Below are 20,353 nucleotides of genomic sequence, written 5' to 3'. Positions count from 1 at the left end.
ACATGTGCTGGTTTAAGCAGGGGAACCTTCCGTGCCATGCATGATTTCAAACCATGACGTCTTAGTGTATTACCAACAGTAACCTTGGAAACGGTGGTCCCAGCTCTTTTCAGGTCATTGACCAGCTCCTCCCGTGTAGTTCTGGGCTGATTTCTCACCTTTCTTAGGATCATTGAGACCCCACGAGGTGAGATCTTGCATGGAGCCCCAGTCCGAGGGAGATTGACAGTCATGTTTAGCTTCTTCCATTTTCTAATGATTGCTCCAACAGTGGACCTTTTTTCACCAAGTTGCTTGGCAATTTCCCGTAGCCCTTTCCAGCCTTGTGGAGGTGTACAATTTTGTCTCTAGTGTCTTTGGACAGCTCTTTGGTCTTGGCCATGTTAGTAGTTGGATTCTTACTGATTGTATGGGGTGGACAGGTGTCTTTATGCAGCTAACGACCTCAAACAGGTGCATCTAATTTAGGATAATAAATGGAGTGGAGGTGGACATTTTAAAGGCAGACTAACAGGTCTTTGAGGGTCAGAATTCTAGCTGATAGACAGGTGTTCAAATACTTATTTGCAGCTGTATCATACAAATAAATAGTTAAAAAATCCTATATTGTGATTTCTGGATTTTTTTTTTTAGATTATGTCTCTCACAGTGGACATGCACCTATGATGACAATTTCAGACCCCTCCATGATTTCCAAGTGGGAGAACTTGCAAAATAGCAGGGTGTTCAAATACTTATTTTCCTCACTGTATATATATATATATATATACAGGGTTAGGAGGGTTATTTTGAAATGTATTCCACTACAGATTACAGAATACATGCTGTAAAATGTAATTTGTAACATATTCCGTTAGATTACTCAAGGTCAGTAATGTAATCTAAATACTTTGGATTACTTCTTCAGCACAGGTAGATTTTTTCAATTGTTTTGACTATAAAAACTCATAATACATTCTCGAAGAGTAAAAAACGAAGAGTATTTGTGATATAACATGTCATTTGTGACACTGGGAAAAAAACTTAATTCTGCAATTTAAATTATGAGCAAATTTAAGTGTTTTTTGAGCTTGCATGCATGTAAATCAATTGTATGAGACCTTTAAAACAAAATTAGGCTAATTTAAAAACCATAATAGGTGCTCTTTAAATATTCCTCTTGCTCAAATGTTTATGTATGTTGTGTTGGACCTCTGTTCAGTCTCTACCAGGAAGATTTGTGTAGTGTCAGTTTGTTGGATTGGATAAATTAAATGCACTTTGTTGATGTTTTAGAGATTGACTCTACCCATTCACCCTAATTAACATTTAATTCCCCTTTAATCAATAATACAGCCCCATTCATTTGTACACTCACGCCCAGTGGAGTCACGCAGAGCCGGTATTGATTCCTATATTTCAATTGAAAAGGTGAAGCCTGTTGAATTAAAGACATTCCGACTGTGATTTATCTCGCATGCTCTGTCTCTTCTCTGTGCTTAATTAAAAATGTAAAAGGCGAGATCAAAGATTCTATGTGTCTCCTTTGAAATCAAATCATTAGGAGATCTACTCAGGTCCAGCCACGGGAACGCTTCAGGCCTGTCACTCCCAATCTGGGAACAACGTTCAGAGCGGCAGGAGATTCTCAAAGGCCAAAGCAAGATTTTCGACTGTCCGCATAAAGAATGGTTTCCACCTGGAAATTCATGTATGCATGTTTTCAGAGTTATATCTGTGAAATAGTTGGAATGCATCACATCTGGAAGGACAGTAATTTTGATCACATTATTCCAATTTCTAGGAACTCTAGAATTAATATCAAGCAAACTCCATAATCTTCCATTTGTCACCACATCACATGGGTTACAGCACCATCTGAGCGGACGTCCCTGCGGACTTATGATGCCGTTTATGCAACATTCATGTTGCTCGCCAGTCATTTGTGCCATAAATGGGGCCGCGGTTGCCAGATTCAAAAGAGTTTAATCTTCTTTATTACCCAGAATCCCTCTGGACGATAGCCTCAGATGGAGCACATGGATCCCGTCCAATCTGATCAGTCGTTTCTGTCACTGTACTGCGACCAGCATGAAGCGTGAGACTAAATCAAATTAAACGAATGGAGTAGTTCACCTAAAAATGGGTCAGGAGTCAGTAATCGGGCTGCGTCCGGTACAAGCGCTGTGACACGGACGGCCAATCAGCAAACAGGGATAATGCGATCATTCGTTGTGTTAACGCTCCTATTATTGAGATTTCTCCTGGGACTGTTTCAAATTTTAAAGGCCAAATTATTTATTCAACATATTGAAGCAATAAACCAAAACAGTGGGTTTGAAATATTATTTTGGTTACACTTATACGGTTAACATTAGTTAATGCATTAGGTTTCATGAACAATATTTGTTTTTGCTCTTTTTTGTTGTTCTAACTTAGTAAGCATGTAATTTGGTTCTGTTCACCTTCTGTCACAATACACAGATGTGAACTGTAGGGGGCGCTCTAACACATTATACCCCTCACAGATGTGAACTGTAGGGGGCGCTCTAACACATTATACCCCTCACAGATGTGAACTGTAGGGGGCGCTCTAACACATTATACCCCTCACAGACGTGAACTGTAGGGGGCTCTAACACATTTTACCCCTCACAGACGTGAACTGTAGGGGGCTCTAACACATTATACCCCTCACAGATGTGAACTGTAGGGGGCTCTAACACATTTTACCCCTCACAGATGTGAACTGTAGGGGGCTCTAACACATTATACCCCTCACAGATGTGAACTGTAGGGGGCTCTAACACATTATACCCCTCACAGATGTGAACTGTAGGGGCTCTAACACATTATACCCCTCACAGATGTGAACTGTAGGGGGCTCTAACACATTATACCCCTCACAGATGTGAACTGTAGGGGGCTCTAACACATTATACCCCTCACAGATGTGAACTGTAGGGGGCTCTAACACATTATACCCCTCACAGATGTGAACTGTAGGGGGCTCTAACACATTATACCCCTCACAGATGTGAACTGTAGGGGGCTCTAACACATTATACCCCTCACAGATGTGAACTGTAGGGGGCTCTAACACATTATACCCCTCACAGATGTGAACTGTAGGGGCTCTAACACATTATACCCCTCACAGATGTGAACTGTAGGGGGCTCTAACACATTATACCCCTCACAGATGTGAACTGTAGGGGGCTCTAACACATTATACCCCTCACAGATGTGAACTGTAGGGGGCTCTAACACATTATACCCCTCACAGATGTGAACTGTAGGGGGCTCTAACACATTATACCCCTCACAGATGTGAACTGTAGGGGGCTCTAACACATTATACCCCTCACAGATGTGAACTGTAGGGGGCTCTAACACATTATACCCCTCACAGATGTGAAGTGTAGGGGGCGCTCTAACACATTATACCCCTCACAGATGTGAACTGTAGGGGGCGCTCTTAACACATTATACCCCTCACAGATGTGAACTGTAGGGGGCGCTCTAACACATTATACCCCTCACAGATGTGATCTGTAGGGGGCGCTCTAACACATTATACTCCTCACAGATGTGATCTGTAGGGGGCGCTCTAACACATTATACTCCTCACAGATGTGATCTGTAGGGGGCGCTCTAACACATTATACTCCTCACAGATGTGAACTGTAGGGGGCGCTCTAACGCATTATACTCCTCACAGATATGCTCGTCCAGAGACATTCAGTCTAATGTTCAGTTCAAGCACCTCCCTCATTATTTCATTGAATATATCGGCCTCTGAGTGGACTACAAGCTCAATCTAAGTATTTGTTATGAGGAGGAGGAGGGCGGGGCTGCGCCGTGACTACGCACGCATGGCCCCCAATCGGGCTAATCAGCCGAGGAGACGGATAAGTGCAGCGGGATGCGGCAGTTCGAGAGAGATAGCCACACGCAGCTGCTGTGTGTGCGTTTGTGTTGTGTGTCTTTTTGCTATATTAAATATTATTTTGATTGTTCAGCCGGTTCCCGCCAACTCCTTTCCCGTTTTTAAGCTTGCTACATTGGTGCCGAAACCCGGGAAGGAGGAGGGATGTGCTGTTGTGAGTCCTCGCCATTGCCATCCGGCAAAGTAGCAGCCGCGGCTGTCCACCGAGGGGACAGAGAAGTCGCTGCCGGCCGCCTAGACGTGGAAGAATGGCCGGCGTCTGTGAGGGGAGGAGGGGCTTGCTGCCGGCCGCCTGTAGCGGTGGAGCCGCTGCCAGGGATGGAGGGGCTCCCTACCGGCTGGCAAAACGTGGAGGGGCATTCCATCCGTCAGTGGTGGGAGGACTTCCTCCTGTCCGCCCTGGGAGGAGCAGCTGTCCTCCACCAGAGGGTGGAGGAGTGACCAAGGACAAGGCGATGGCGTGTCTGAGAACCGGCGAGCAAGTTTTTTTCTCTCTCTCTCTCACTGTCGTTCCACCTTGCCCTTTCCCTCTCTTCTTTTTTTGTTTTTGTTTTCCCCTCCCATTGTCCTCCTCTCCAGTTCTAGAGAGTCGGGGAAAAGACTGGAGGTGGGGCTGGAAGGGCAGCAGGTTCTGAGTCGTGAGTTCAAATCTAGGGCGTGCTGAGTGACTCCAGTCAGGTCTTCTAAGCAACCAAATTGTCCCGGTTGCTAGGGAGGGTAGAGTCACATGGGGTAACCAAATTGTCCCGGTTGCTAGAGAGGGTAGAGTCACATGGGGTAACCAAATTGTCCCGGTTGCTAGGGAGGGTAGAGTCACATGGGGTAACCAAATTGGGCCGGTTGCTAGGGAGGGTAGAGTCACATGGGGTAACCAAATTGTCCCGGTTGCTAGGGAGGGTAGAGTCACATGGGGTAACCTCCTCGTGGTGGTGATTAGTGGTTCTCTCAATGGGGCATGTGGTGAGTTGTGTGTGGATCGTGGAGAGTAGCATGAGCCTCCACATGCTGTGAGTCTCCGCATGTCATGCACAACGAGTCACGTGATCAGATGCACCGATTGACGGTCTCAGACACGGAGGCGACTGAGATTTGTCCTCCGCCACCCGGATTGAGGCGAGTAACCGCGCCACCACGAGGACCTACTAAGTAGCGGGAATTGGCCATTCCAAATGGGGAGAAAAGGGGATAATAATAATAAAAAAAAGATTACACATGGATGTATAGGATACATTTATAGATGCTATTACATGAGTTTATTATGTAATCGTACTTGAAATCCGTAATCCGTGCTACTCAAACGTTGTCTGTGTTTTATTACGTTCCAAATAAACAAAAGTGAAGTGAACTTCATCAGATATCCCATACTCAGAGTGTAGGGAGCAGTGGACACTATGTAGGCACCCCTCAAATGAACCAACAAGCAGATTTGGTCATTGTTGGACACTAAGTGAAATTAGTGATACTACTAACTAAACTAAATTTTTCAGTACCGTGACCATGGCTCAGGTGCAGGGCTAGACAGGTAAGCTGGCCTCCCGGGCATTTTCCGGGTGGGCCGACACACTTTTGGCCCGATCAAGGGCGGAATGGCCATCGGGAGAACCGAGCGGGCCAGTAGTTCGGATGCGAAACGTGCCGAATGGCCGATAAGCAACAATGAGCCACCGTGTTATGCAGAGCGGACCACAAAATGGCACAGCGATATGCAGAAAAGGACAGCGAACACCCCCCATCCTAACCCCCCACCCCCCACTCAACAACGTTTGGCTAACCCCCCCCCCCCAGGTGTGCAAGTTGTCATGTAAAATCCAGGGCCGATTTCACTTCCCAGTCCAGCCCTGCTCAGGTGTTTGAACAGCCCTATTAACAAATCCATAAATCACGAAGCAAAGGTGGAGAATTCTGAGGTTAAATGTATTTAACTAATGAGTTAAATGGCCCCAAGACCCCAAGACTGGGACCCCCGATTCTCATCGGATCCGCCCCGTTGTTCTAGTGTAACACGTCAGTAATCCCCGTCTCTAGTGAGATACGATGGTAAAAAACAGAATACAGTATTCAAGCAGCATGTGGTGACAGCGCACCCTCACTTCGTTCTCTCCCAGAGGACACACATTGGCATTTGTTTGACAAATGAGCAGCACTGCCGCCTTCACTGCTGGAGTGATTGTGACATTGTGCCAAATTGCATCTTCCCAGAAAGCGCTCCAGCATGCAGCATGCAGCATGCAGTGGAAAGATGCGACGTCAACTGAGAATGTCGTGATTGCTGCTACTGAATCTGCAGCATCATGGCAAAACTGATTAGTTCTGAGAGAGAAAGACTGGACAAAATAAACGATATATAGACAAACAAATATTTAAGTTGCAATCAGACTGATTCGCCAACTACCGTCTTATGTTGGTCAAATTAAAGGGGCACCGTCACCACAGAGCTTAGCTGTAATAAATAGTGTGCTTTAATTCAAATTAAACATTAAAATATGTCAAATAGAAATTGAGAATTCTGCAACGATGCATGTACTTACATGGCATCATGTCACATTTTGAAATGTAACGATGCAAAATATCCAGATTGTTTAGCTAGAAGCGTTTGCATTCACGCACATGCATAGAGTATGTTTTTCTCCAAGTTATACATTTATTTACATTTATGCATTTGGCAGACGCTTTTATCCAAAGTGACATACAGTGCACTTATTACAGGGACAATCCCCCCGGAGCAACCTGGAGTTAAGTGTCTTACTCAAGGACACAATGGTGGTGAATGTTGGGATCGAACCAGCAACCTTCTGAGTACCAATGTATTATACAGAGCACTTATTACAGGGACAATCCCCCCGGAGCAACCTGGAGTTAAGTGTCTTACTCAAGGACACAATGGTGGTGAATGTTGGGATCGAACCAGCAACCTTCTGAGTACCAATGTATTATACAGTGCACTTATTACAGGGACAATCCCCCCGGAGCAACCTGGAGTTAAGTGTCTTACTCAAGGACACAATGGTGGTGACTGTGGGGATCGAACCAGCAACCTTCTGAGTACCAATGTATTATACAGTGCACTTATTACAGGGACAATCCCCCCGGAGCAACCTGGAGTTAAGTGTCTTACTCAAGGACACAATGGTGGTGACTGTGGGGATCGAACCAGCAACCTCCCGATTACCAGATATGTGCTTTAGACCACTACGCCTGTCCTTTATCTATATCATCAACCAAACAGACATGACATGCTACTAGTGTAGTCTGATTCACAAACTACCATCTTAAATCAGTGTATTTAAAGATACACCTTCGCAACAGTTTTTATGCAATAAATGTTTTGCATTATTTAAAATAAATCATTAAAATATGGAAATAGTATTGTGGGGTTTTTTTTCAAAATGCTAAATTCCATCATAGATGGCACGCGTACATTTGAGATGTATTTCTCAGATCTTTCCATCAAGAAATCACAATCGAATCAACATCTGCTAAACGTCTCGGCCATCTGCTGAGTGTATTATTGACAAGCAGAATGTTTTAAGTCATAAATGTAAAGTCAACGGGCGTGGCCACGAAGTTTTGGTATTTCCGTGCAAGTCTAGGCGCGAGTGGGTTTGGCGGAAAATTGCATGTGCAAAGCGCTAATGGGCTGGGCCAAGTGCAATTCTCCGGCACCATCTGCGTCCTTTGATATGAACATTATCGCCACCTGCTGGTGAAGTCTCCAAACTGCAAATGCAGGAAGTGAGTTTAGACTTTGTGCTGAGATAAGACCTGCTTTTGCAACGTGTTAGCACAATCACCTATCTCTCAGGAAAATAGCAAATCGCACTTTGCGGCACTTTATTAACATACTATACACCCACGGTTTGGGCGCATACACTCACAGATACCGCAAACACTCTCACCCGTGCCCTCTTGAGCTCTGCACTAGCTTGAAGCATTTGCGTTCACGTTTTTGCATAGAGTATGTTTTGCTAAATCGTTGTAATTAAAGATACATCTTCGCAACAGGGTTCGCTGTAATAGTGTGCTTTCATTAAATACCGTTTTCCACGATGGAGCGTTTACTCGCCTTGCGTTCTGCACAGTTTTCCTTTAGCGCTATAAAACTTAGGACGCTGTGATTCATGATGTCTTACCTTATTTTTATGTAGATTCGTTGGACCAAGACAGCGGGCAGTGTTTCGGATCGGTTTCAGGACTCCAGTGTGTTCAACGAGACGCTTCACATCACAAAGATCCAGAGACATCAGGGTGGACGATATTACTGCAAGGCCGAGAACGGACTGGGATCACCCGCCATCAAATCCATTAGAGTGGACGTGTACTGTGAGTCGCTCAGAAGATTTCTGGTGTAAATTAAATCCTCATTACAGCTCTTCGAATTAATACAGCATCACTCTGAGGATTCATGTGATTCTTTAAATAAGGCATATTAAAGAATGAAAAGTTTGCAGTGCTTTAAAACACACTTCAGTTAACTGTAAAGACTTGTAAAGCGCTGTGTAGTGAGTAGTGTTCATTTATGATTGGTTGTTTGGGTGCCCAGAGGACGAATCGCATTGCTCTGTGGTCTGTGCTCAGCTCAGGAGACTCATTCCATTTCATTAGGAGTCCGTTCGGTTTCTTTACCGTATCGACTTTGTGTCGGATATTCCTCCTAAAATGCCTCAGTAGAAACAACAATAGACAGAAAATGAGTCAATTGTTGCCGTACAGTATAAAAGAGGTATAAAACTGAGCGTAGATCAGTTGATTTTGGGAGAGTTTAATGAGAAATGTTTCATGTGTGGATATCTGAGGTGTAAATACAGACTTTGGTATCTTGTGAGATCTCTTCTGGAAAGAGACGCGTGTGACATTACCCAGAGAAACATTTTACAAGTAGATGTGAGTGTTTTGACAGTGACAGCTTTCATTTTGGTTTTCTTTAATTTTTTTTTTTTTTTTATAATTTTTTTGGAGGTTTTTTAATGTTTATTGGTGTTTTTGTTAATTTTTTGCTGTTTTGTCTTTGTTTTGTTTTTGTTTTGGTGTCTGTTTTAATTTGGATTTTTTAGTGTTTGTTTTGATGTTTGTTTGTTTTAATTTTGTGTTTGTTTTTATTTGTTTTGTGTTGATTTTTGTTTGTGTATGTTTTGTTTTGGGGTTTATCTAGTGTTTGATTTTATGTTTGTGTTTCATTTTCGTTTTGATGTTTGTTTGTTTTTGGGGTTTTTTTGTGTTTGTTTTAATTTTTTAGGTTGATTTTTGTTTGTGTATGTTTTGTTTTGGCTTTTTCAGTGTTTGATTTTATGTTTTTTTTATGTTTGTTTGTTTAGATTTTGTGTTTGTTTTTTATTTGTTTTGTGTTGATTTTTGTTTCAGTGTATGTTTTGTTTTGGGGTTTTTATAGTATTTGTTTTTATGTTTGTGTTTCATTTTCGTTTTGATGTTTGTTTGTTTGTTTGTTTGTTTTTTATTTTTTAGATTGATTTTTGTTTGTGTATGTTTTGTTTTGGTGTTTGTTTTATTTTGGGTTTTTGATGTTTGTTTAATGTTTATTTGTTTGTGTTTGTTCTGTTTTTGTTTTAGTGTTCTGTTTTTGATTTGTTTTTTTAAGCTACCAGCAGTCTGTGATTTATGCATGTTTGTTTTGACTTGGATCTAAATTTTATCCTAAGTATAGAATAAATTTAAATGCAAACATAGTGAGGAATCATGATATGTGCATGAAAACATTTGCGGTGCGCACAGCTTTTAAGCATCAAAAATGTGTCAACAGTTAGAAACATCCGCACAAAACACTGAAAAACATTATTTCCACTTTACTTTGCGTAGGCTCAGAAAATCAAATACTAGTAAGGACAAAGCGTTCACACAATGTCCGTAGAGATGTTTGAGGAGCAGTAAAGGAAGTTAGCTTGGGGTTTGGAAGTGTTTTTCCGAGCCAGAGATGCGGATGTTGTTTTAAACATGCATCACTCTGTCCTTTCTGCGCCTGCTGAATGTGTTTTTCATTAGCTGTGTGCTGTGTTGAAAATGCTGCTAAAATGATAAAATCTTTTCTCTAGAGAAATGTTAAAGCTGTCCATGCGGGTGCAGCTTAATTGATGGTCCGCTGCCAGTGCCGCTATTTTTAACGCACTGTAGCCTTGATTGTTACTTAGCATTGAAAATGCTGCTTTGGTTGCTGAAGCTCTCAACAGATTCAGGACGATAACATGAGAAATTGTCATATGGTGCTTTCCTCTTTGTGGTTGTATAAGTACCTGGACATTTCCATTAGAGGAGAGGTTTGCTGAAGAGAAACAGACTGAGAAAGTCGGATTAAAGTGAGGAAATAACGCGACCTGCCATTAGGGAACACGCAGAGAAATCAAGTACAATTTTCCCTTGCTTTCCTATTTCACATTCCTTACATTTGTAGGCGAGTTTCAACGTTGTTTAAGAAAGACTCATGATGGTAGTCAAGTTTTTGTTTCGCCAATCGCATGTTGGTGAAGATGGCAAGGTGTGTTCCGTCTGATTTCCTTCAAAACTATCGTTCCTTAACCCAAACTTCCTTGGTTACGCGTCAGCTGGCTTGAATTTACATTTCCAATGAGGCGAAATAACGGCGAATTTGCGGTTGTTGAGACATTTCACGCCTGAATTGCTGCGGCGAATGCAAATTAATACAACTCTTCGGACTCGGGAACCACGGAGGTAGGTGTGTGTGTGTGTCCACTGCAAACTCGCATTCAGATCTGCCTCCACCCATATTTTCGCAATATAATCAACAACCAATGATAAACTCAAATCCCCTCCATTTCGCTTGGAAATACGTCACAATACGGAAGTCAAGTCGGTCGCATCTTCTGTTTCATACTGACTTTAAAAACTGACCTACATTGAGCGCTAAGTTTGTTAATCGATGTTATATACTTCTGTTGAAGCTATCAGTCCACGTTATTTTAACTTAATTTAAAAAACTCCTTACTTAACCCCAACCCTAACCCTTAGCTAACCCTAACCCCAACCCTAACCTTTAGCTAACCCTAACCCTTACCTAACCTCAACCCCATCCCCGACACTAGCCCTTACCTAACCCAAACCCTTAGCTAACCCTAACCCCAACCCAAACCCTTAGCTAACCTCAACCCCATCCCCGACACTAGCCCTTAGCTAACCCCAACCCCAACCCTTAGCTAACCCTAACCCCAAACCAAACCCTTAGCTAACCCTAACCCCAACCCTAACCTTTAGCTAACCCTAACCCCAACCCCAACCCTTACCTAACCCGAACCCGAATCCAAACACTTACCTAAGCCGAACCCCAACCCTAACCCTAATCCTAACCCTCAACTAACCTCATCAACATCCCCAACCCTAACCCTAATTTTAACACTTACCTAACCCGTACCCTAACCCTAACCCTAACCCTAACCCTCAACTAACCTCATCCACATCCCCAACCCTAACCCTAATTTTAACACTTACCTAACCCGTACCCTAACCCTAACCCTAACCCTCAACTAACCTCATCCACATCCCCAACCCTAACCCTAATTTTAACACTTACCTAACCCGTACCCCAACCCTAATTTTAACACTTACCTAACTCGAACCCCAACCCCAACCCCAACCCTAACCCTAATTTGAACACTTACCTAACCTGAACCCCAACCCTAATCTTAACACTTACCTAACTCGAACCTCAACCCCAACCCGAACCCCAAACCTAATCCAAACACTTACCTAACAAGAAACCCTAACCCCAACCCTAATTTTAACACTTACCTAACCCCAACCCTAATCCCAACCCCAATCCTAACCCTTACCTAACCCCAACCCTAATCCCAACCCTTACCTAATCCCAACCCCAACCCTTACCTAACCCTAACCTAAACCTAACCCTAACCCTTACCCTTACCTAATCCCAACCCTAACCCTTACCTAACCCCAACCCTAATCCCAACCCCAACCCTAACCCTTACCTAACCCCAACCCCAACCCTAACCTTACCTAATCCCAACCCCAACCCTAACACTTATCTAACCCAAACCCTAATCCCAACCCCGACCCTAACACTTACTTAACCCAGACCCTAATCCCAACCCCAACCCTTACCTAATCCCAACCCCAACCCTAATCCCAACCCCAACCCTTACCTAATCCTAACCCCAACCCTAACACTTACCTAACACCAACCCTAAAACTTACCTAACCCCAACCATAATCCCAACCCTTACCTAATCCCAACCCCAACCCTTACCTAACCCCAAACCTAATCCCAACCCAAACCCTTACCTAATCCCAACCCCAACCCTAACCCTTACCTAATCCCAACTCTTACCTAACCCCAACCCTAATCCCAACCCCAACCCTAACCATAACCCTTACCTAACCCAAACCCTAATCCCAAACCTAACCCTTACCTAATCCCAACCCTAACCCTTACCTAACCCAAACCCTAATCCCAACCCTAACCCTTACCTAATCCCAACCCCAACCCCAACCCTAACCCTTACCTAACCCCAACCACAACCCTAACCCTTACCTAATCCCAACCCTAACACTTACCTAACCCCAACCCTAATCCCAACCCCAACCCTTACCTAATCCCAACCCCAACCCTAACCCTTACCTAACCCAAACCCTAATCCCAACCCTAACCCTTACCTAACCCCAACCCTAATCCCAACCCCAACCCTAACCCTTACCTAATCCCAACCCCAACCCTAACACTTACCTAACCCCAACCCTAATTCCAACCCCAACCCTTACCTAACCCCAACCCTAATCCCAACCCCAAACCTAACCCTTACCTAATCCCAACCCCAACCCTAACCCTTACCTAATCCCAACCCCGACCCTTACCTAACCCCAACATTAATCCCATCCCCAACCCTAACCCTTACCTAATCCCAACCCCAACCCTAACCCTTACCTAATCCCAACCCTAAACCTTACCTAATCCCAACCCCAACCCTAACCTTTACCTAATCCCAACCCTAAACCTTACCTAATCCCAACCCCAACCCTAACCCTTACCTAATCCCAATCCCAACCCTTACCTAACCCCAACCCTAATCCCAACCCCAACCCTTACCTAATCCCAACCCTAACCTAATCCCAACCCCAACCCTAACCCTTAACTAATCCCATCCCCAACCCTAACCCTTACCTAATCCCAACCCCAACCCTAATCCCATCCCCAACCCTAACCCTTACCTAATCCCATCCCCAACCCTAACCCTTACCTAATCCCAACCCTAACCCTTACCTAATCCCAATCCCAACCCTTACCTAACCCCAACCCTAATCCCAACCCCAACCCTTACCTAATCCCAACCCTAACCCTTACCTAATCCCAACCCCAACCCTAACCCTTACCTAACCCCAACCCCAACCCTAACCCTTACCTAACCCCAACCCTAATCCCAACCCTAATCTTAACACTTATCTAACCCCAACCCCAACCCTAACCCTTACCTAACCCCAACCCTAATCCCAACCCTAATCTTAACACTTATCTAACCCCAACCCTAATCCCATTCCCAACTCCAACACTAACCCTAATCTTTAACTCTAAACCTAATTATACCCCAACCCTAAATCCTAATCTTTAACTCTAAACTTAACCCTACCCCAATTCTTACCCTACTCCTAAACATAACTGTACAGTAATCTCAGTAGTGCAAATGTAGATTAAAATGAAAATCTTGTGAGAATTTTGCTGAAAACATGTAGTTAAACAACAAATACATTGTTTTGTATATATTTTAATATTAGTTCACAGTAGTTAAAGACACCCAATATAAAGAGGGACCAAAAATAGTATACAGTTAATATCTTTCATGTTTGCAATTGTGTTGGTACATCTCGCATAACCCAATAAACAGTCCGACATCACTGTAGACTGCTGACTCACAGATCTGTTCGCTCAAAGTTCAAACACTCGATCTGACTAACCAGTACTGACTCAACACATAACCACAACCTGATACCACCTGAGAGGCCATATGGTGCTACAGCGTCTGTGGAGACTGTACATATATATTATATTAGCAGGTGAATCAGAGTTCAGCGTGAGTCATCTCGCCGTAAACTATTCATCACTCCAGTGAACAACTCATAAAAGCACAGTCAGAGAAAATCTTATTCCAGATTTATTCTGAGTGTGTCACACTCATATCCTGCACAGTAGAGTTATGCTGTGCTTTTGTTTCTATACGTTTGCATGAGTCTATTTGGTAACATAAATGCATATCGCGGTGGCTCATTTGAGCTTTTCTAGCCCATTTGGCCCATTTCTCGGATGACCCACCGGCCCGCTCGGTTCTCCCGATGACAAGTCTACCCCTGATTTGCTCCAAATGTCGTCTGCCCACTGGGAAAATGCCCGGTATGCCAGATTACCAGTCCAACCCTGGCACTCGCAGCTGTGCTCGATCCATAGACATTCAGTCTAATGTTCAGTTCTTGCACCTTCAACTATCTCGTCCTCTGAGTGGACTAGAAGCTCCTTAGCTAAGATCTTCCCTTTGTGATGATGTATAACATTTTATCATCAATAGTTGGTCAAATATATTTCGAATGACTTGTTTAGCATGCATTTCCTGCGTGCACTGCATATTTTGTTCTGGGCATCTTAGATATACATTAATATTGTATAATTCACACAAGCAAGCTCATGGACAATGGCTAAAGCAAAAGCAGACATAATTGTTTTAGCCATTTGGTGCTTACAGTAGCAGTTATGGATGCATAATTATTTTTATGCATTAATATAAAGTTTGTATTTGAGTTCTTACAAATATCATATTTCAATTTGTGATTCTTTTGATAATCTTTAAAACTGTGGTATTAGTGCAACAATATAAACTATACAGTCATGTTCTTGAGAATAAGAGCTTTTATTTGATATATAACATGTCTAAGATCTATTTTAAAGACTTTTATTTATTCATTGTAATATTTCTCCACTAGGTGGCGCTTAATTGCGACCATAGATATTTTAAGGCCTTATTTGTTGTTTTAAGTAACATAAAAGCAGAAATGATTTTTATTTATGAAAAGTTCATGTTTCAAACGATACCACATATGCCTGATTTATTTACAAGGGGACTTGAGCATTTTAGGCATAATCTGTTCTTGCAATATAGCGCCCCCTCTTGGTCCCGCTGGTGGAGGTTTTAAAGCGCATTTACTTTGAAGTTGCTTTATCATTCTCGTTTGGATCCAGTGAAAGCAAGAATGTACTGACCGCTCCCAGTTTACACGGCCCGGATCGCCTGCTTGGAGTTTCACGGACTGACCGTCGTGCATCATTCGTGAGTCCGACGGAAACGGCTTTGATCCAGGCTATTACAAAATGTGTTTGAGAGGCATATATACGAGCACTCCAAAGGAAGATCCTTTAAGTTTTGTGAGGTTTGTGAATTATATTTGCAAACAGAATATGTAGACGTTGTATTGATATTTGACTATTTATCATTAGACAAGACAGTTAACAGTTGCAGGGAACTGCTGAAAAGAGAGAGAGAGAGAGAGAGAGAGATGCACGTGAGGCTTTACATCCTTCTGGCAGTTTACCGTTGTGTCAGCAATCCAGTTCTACGTGTATATACAGAACTGTATATAAGTTGAATCCCTTCACTTACTGGCCAGCTGTGTGGCAGAGACATTTGTTTTGTCTTGTTTTCGTTGCTGTCTGGAGTTTCGTTTAGAGCCGTGTGGGTCACTGGCTTGTTTTGCACAGAGAGATGAATTGTTCTCCTGATGAAGCCAGGCAGACGCCACGACCCCAGAGAGAGACGAGGAACACATTCCTTACTCATCGGAGTCTGCTATTGGCTCTCATTATCTACTCATCTTCATCTCCAGGAGGAAGAGTATGAGCCATCTCTGCCTGCTGCCCTGCTGACTGACCAATCAGAAGAGAGCAACAGCTATCAATGATAAAGACTGAGTTGTTTTAGTCAGCCGCAAGAGACCAGAGACATGTGGTGGAGACAGAGTTAATGTGACACTTAGACAGCAGCGCACGGAGAGGACCGCAAGGTCAGAGACTGTTAGACCCACACAGAATCTGTGCTCTTTTCTTCACTGGCATGGGGAATATCTGCAACCTTCTGTGGAATAGATTTAAATACTATCAAACAATAATCAAATATAATTATCAAACATCTTCTGATGAAGATGTGAGTGTAAAGGATGTTCTGGGAGCTTGCTACACTCTTTGAAGGAAAGGTTCCATAGAGAACCCAGTAGGGATCGCTCAATTCATATTTGGAACCCCAAAAGGTTCAATATAGAACCCTTTTTAGGGTTCTATCAAAAGACTCCTAAAGGGTTCTTTGAGCCAGGAGAAAAGGTTCATACATAGATACATATATAGGTACATAGATATACAGATGTAGATACCTCATTCAGTGTGTGTGTGTGTGTGTGTGTGTGTGTGAGTATGTGTGTGTGCTTAAGTGTGTGTATGTGTGTGTGTGTGTGTGTGTTTATGTGTGTGTGTTTGTGTTTTTATGTGTGTGTGTGTGTGTGTATGTGTGTGTGTGTGTGTGTGTGTGTGTGTGTGTTTATGTGTGTGTGTGTGTGTGTGTGTGTATGTGTGTGTGTTTATGTGTGTGTGTGTGTGTGTGTGTGTGTTTATGTGTGTGTGTGTGTGTGTTTATGTGTGTGTGTGTGTGTGTGTGTGTGTGTTTTTATGTGTGTGAGTATGTGTGTGTGTGTGTGTGTGTGTGTTTGTGTGTTAATGTGTGTGTGTGTTTATGTGTGTGTGTGTGTGTGTGTGTTATGTGTGTGTGTGTGTGTGTTTGTGTGTTTATGTGTGTGTGTGTGTGTGTGTGTGTGTGTGTAGTATGTGTGTGTGTGTGTGTGTGTGTGTGTGTGTTTATGTGTGTATGTGTGTGAGTATGTGTGTATTTATGTGTGTGTGTGTGTGTATGTTTGTGTGTTTATATGTGTATGTATGTGAGTGTGTATGTTTGTGTGTTTGTGTATGTGTGTGTGTGTGAGAGTGTGTATGTGTGTGTGTGTGAGTGTGTGTGTGTTTGTGTATGTGTATGTGTGTGTGTGAGAGTGTGTATGTGTGAGAGTGTGTATGTGTGTGTGTTTGTGTTTATATGTGTGTGTGTGTGTGAGAGAGATTGTGTGTGTGTGTATGTGTTTGTTTATATGTGTGTGTGTGTATCTGTGTTTGTGAGTGTGTGTGCGTGTTTTTGTGATTTACGAGGACAATTTTTTTTCAAATCGCTTAAAAATCATACTAAACAATGTTTTATTGAAAATGTAAAAATGCAGAAAGTTTTCTGTGAGGGTTAGGTTTAGGGGTTGTGTTAGGTTTAGAGGATAGAATCTATAGTTTATACAGTATAAAAACCATTATGTCTATGGAAAGTCCTCATAATGATAGGTAGACCAACATGTGTGTGTGTGTGTGTGCGTGTGTGAGAGTGTGTTTGTGTATGTGTGTGTGTGTGTGTGTGTGTATGTGTGTGTGTGTGTGTGTGTGTGTGTGTGTGTGTGTGTATGTATGTGTGTTCTGCATTGTGGATGTTTTATAGATTTTTATTACACAATAATTAGAATAAAAATAAATGTTCTGTGTTTTAGTCTCACTCATTCATTTCCTATGGCGGTTACAGTTTTCTCAAACAGTAATGTTTGAATAGTTTGACCAGACTCATCGAATCAATTCAATATTTAGAATTATATAAAGTCACCAAGTCTCGAACTGCTCAGATAAAGGAAACCATTTTTATGAAATGAGCAAAAGTGAAACAGGTCAAACTGTACATAAGGGTTCATAAAAGTCTAAAAGCTTCACTATGAGCTGATAGTAATAGAGAGGATTGACTTAACAAACATATAGTTCAGTCATGACAACACTTGAAAGATTTAGCATGTTATTGTGGCTATGACATATATATATATGATATTGTCATGGTGGACTAGATCTGCTCCTTCGCTGCTGCACAATTAGACATACTGTAAATACAATCCCCATATAGCAGCTCTAGACCAGTGGAGCTGGTGAGGAGGAGGGTTTCGGAGAAAACTCTGCGTGCTGCCGTGAAACCGCTTACTTGCTGAACTGAGCAAATTTAAATATTAGGCAAAGTTGATTGGCTACCCGATTACACATCAAAGGAGCTCTCAGCTGACACCAAGTGACCCGATTGGCTTGACATATCACATTTGAGCTGAGCTGATTGGCCAACAGAGCCTATCAACTCGCTGCATTCAGAGTTGCATGCGTGAACGTAGTCACTTGATTTGAGGTTTTGATTAGAACAACTTGAACTCTATGAATAGGTTTCAGGACGCCTGAGGAGAACCACCTTCATTTGGGTGCCTAATGAACGTCATAAAAACATGATCATGCTCTGTGTTTTGTTTTAAATGCTCTTTTATAAAGCTCTCGAAGTGTTGCTCTTCCAAGCAGAGAGTGAAATATCCTCTTGGTAACTTCTTTCCAAAACAACCGTCTCAGGAGGTGGATGTATCAGCTCAGAAACTCAACGTTAATTAAAGACTAAATTAATGATATAAAGCCAGTAATCAGGTTTGAAGAGGGCCCCTGATTACTGGTTTCACAGATCCGTAATAAATTAAAGAGGATTAAAAGTTTAAAAGCAGGTGAGCGCTTGATCTACAAAGGAAACTACTGCAGAAAATAACATTTCTATACATCCTCTATACATCCCTGTTGCATTCATTTATTAAATATAAGTTATAAACCGCCTAGAAACCACCCAAAACACCCTAGCAACCACATAGCAACAGTTGCACAGACTCACATGATGTCACATTTTCTTCAGAATGCACAAATTTGCTGCATTTGCTGTTTAGTGGGAATGTATATTTTCAGTCTTTATCTAAAGTGCTCGAAGGGAGACCCGTGGGGAGACCCGTGAGGACACACGCAAATGTCACGTGTGTCGCTGGTGTCTTGTGTCATCCAGTCAGTTAGTGATTAGTGCCGCCCAATCGTGGTGACTATCCTTCCTCCTGTAAGACACCCAGAACTGACAGCTTGATCGCTGAACATCCGATGGGTGTTTTTGTCTATAATGACCGCTATAGATTACAGCGTGAGATCGCTGCTGTGCATTTGATTAAACTCACAGTCTGCGCTGTCACTGATGTGATGAGTGTCTAACAGGGAGATACAGTGAAATGGGAATGCACCCGTCTCACAGTGGGATGGTCATTATTTATTTAATACTCCCCTCTTACTCTCAACGTGATTATTCAAGTCTCGCACAATCGTGCTGTTTGCCGGGTCATTCTTGTTACGCAGCGCCTCTAACGTTGCAACATTTGTCGGTATGATCTGGCCAAGCTCAGGCATCTTTACTGATTATAACTTGATTATTTACACAATGACAAGAGAATGAACAGGACGGAAATAAAGAGCTAAAGTTTGCACACTGCTCGGCGAGGGATTGGCGGCTAGCTTGAAGCTCATGTAACATGAAACGTTAATTATACAGATTTCTGTCATTTTAGCAAACAAAATGTAATGTTTTAGGCTAGTGACACAACTATTAGCCAAGTGTGCCGCACAAGCCCTCAAAAGTGAAGCCAAAACGTCTCGATCGCCCCCCGGTGGCTGGTCCTAGTATAGGTCATAAACCCCGCCTCCCCATGTTATTCAACGGGACGTGAGACCAACTAAACAATTAAATTACACTTCACATATCTTTTTTCCAAAGATAGTTTCTGTCATTTACTGTCGTTTCTATCACGTTGATGTCATTTCAAGTGTTTGTTTTCAAAATAAGTTTGTTTTTAGTTATTTGATGCTATAAAAACACTGCTGTGACATCATGATTGACAGCTGTGATTGACAGGTTCTCACTGAAGTAGTCACTGAAGCACCAACAGACTTTTTTCGGGATCTTCGGAGGACTGAGGAGATTGGAGCTTTAAATGTAATATCTAAATTTCTATAATTCATTATTTCACACCGTCATAAGTCATAAGTCAAAAGTGCAGGGCGTGTGCTTGCGATTGATTCAGCGAGAGTGAGGGCGGGCCTTGATTTCGTGGCTTTACTTCCTATTCACTACTGCGCAGGTCTGGTCCCGAAATCGCAACTGCGCAGACTCAAGTCCCAAGATGTCAGCGCCATATCGGGACACTGGCGGCTTCAGTTCTCACCAATGGAAAAGAGCGAAGGGGCGTCGGCCATCTTTTTTTACAGTCTATGCTACTAGCACACAACATCACAGCTCAATTGCTAATACTTAATGGTTTTGCTGTTGTTTTCTCTTTTAAAAGTGATGTCACTTCCTGGAGGATGATGTCATTACGGAGGTGATGTTTGTTCGTTAACGTCCTGAGCAGTGGATAAAAACGAAATGTTTTTCATTTCGGTTCGTTCCGAGCAAAAACTGTATTTTCTGGTTCCGGGTCGGAAGTTCTTCAGACTCCTTTCCAAACGCTCACCGG

General features: G+C 42.7%; 1 protein-coding gene and 1 pseudogene across 2 annotated transcripts in view; both read left to right on the top strand.

Moving 5' to 3' along the window:
* The window catches only part of LOC127621861 (MAM domain-containing glycosylphosphatidylinositol anchor protein 2-like), a 286,776-nt pseudogene that overhangs the window by 58,966 nt on the left and 207,457 nt on the right, over nt 1–20,353 (top strand).
* Nucleotides 1–20,353, top strand: part of LOC127621889 (mitochondrial basic amino acids transporter-like) — a 236,701-nt gene that overhangs the window by 111,636 nt on the left and 104,712 nt on the right. The gene's annotated exons all lie outside the window — the stretch shown is intronic.

This window comes from Xyrauchen texanus, chromosome 28 (genome assembly GCF_025860055.1).
Source record: "Xyrauchen texanus isolate HMW12.3.18 chromosome 28, RBS_HiC_50CHRs, whole genome shotgun sequence".
Taxonomy (NCBI): domain Eukaryota; kingdom Metazoa; phylum Chordata; class Actinopteri; order Cypriniformes; family Catostomidae; genus Xyrauchen; species Xyrauchen texanus.
This window is presented reverse-complemented; position numbering and strand designations above follow the sequence as displayed.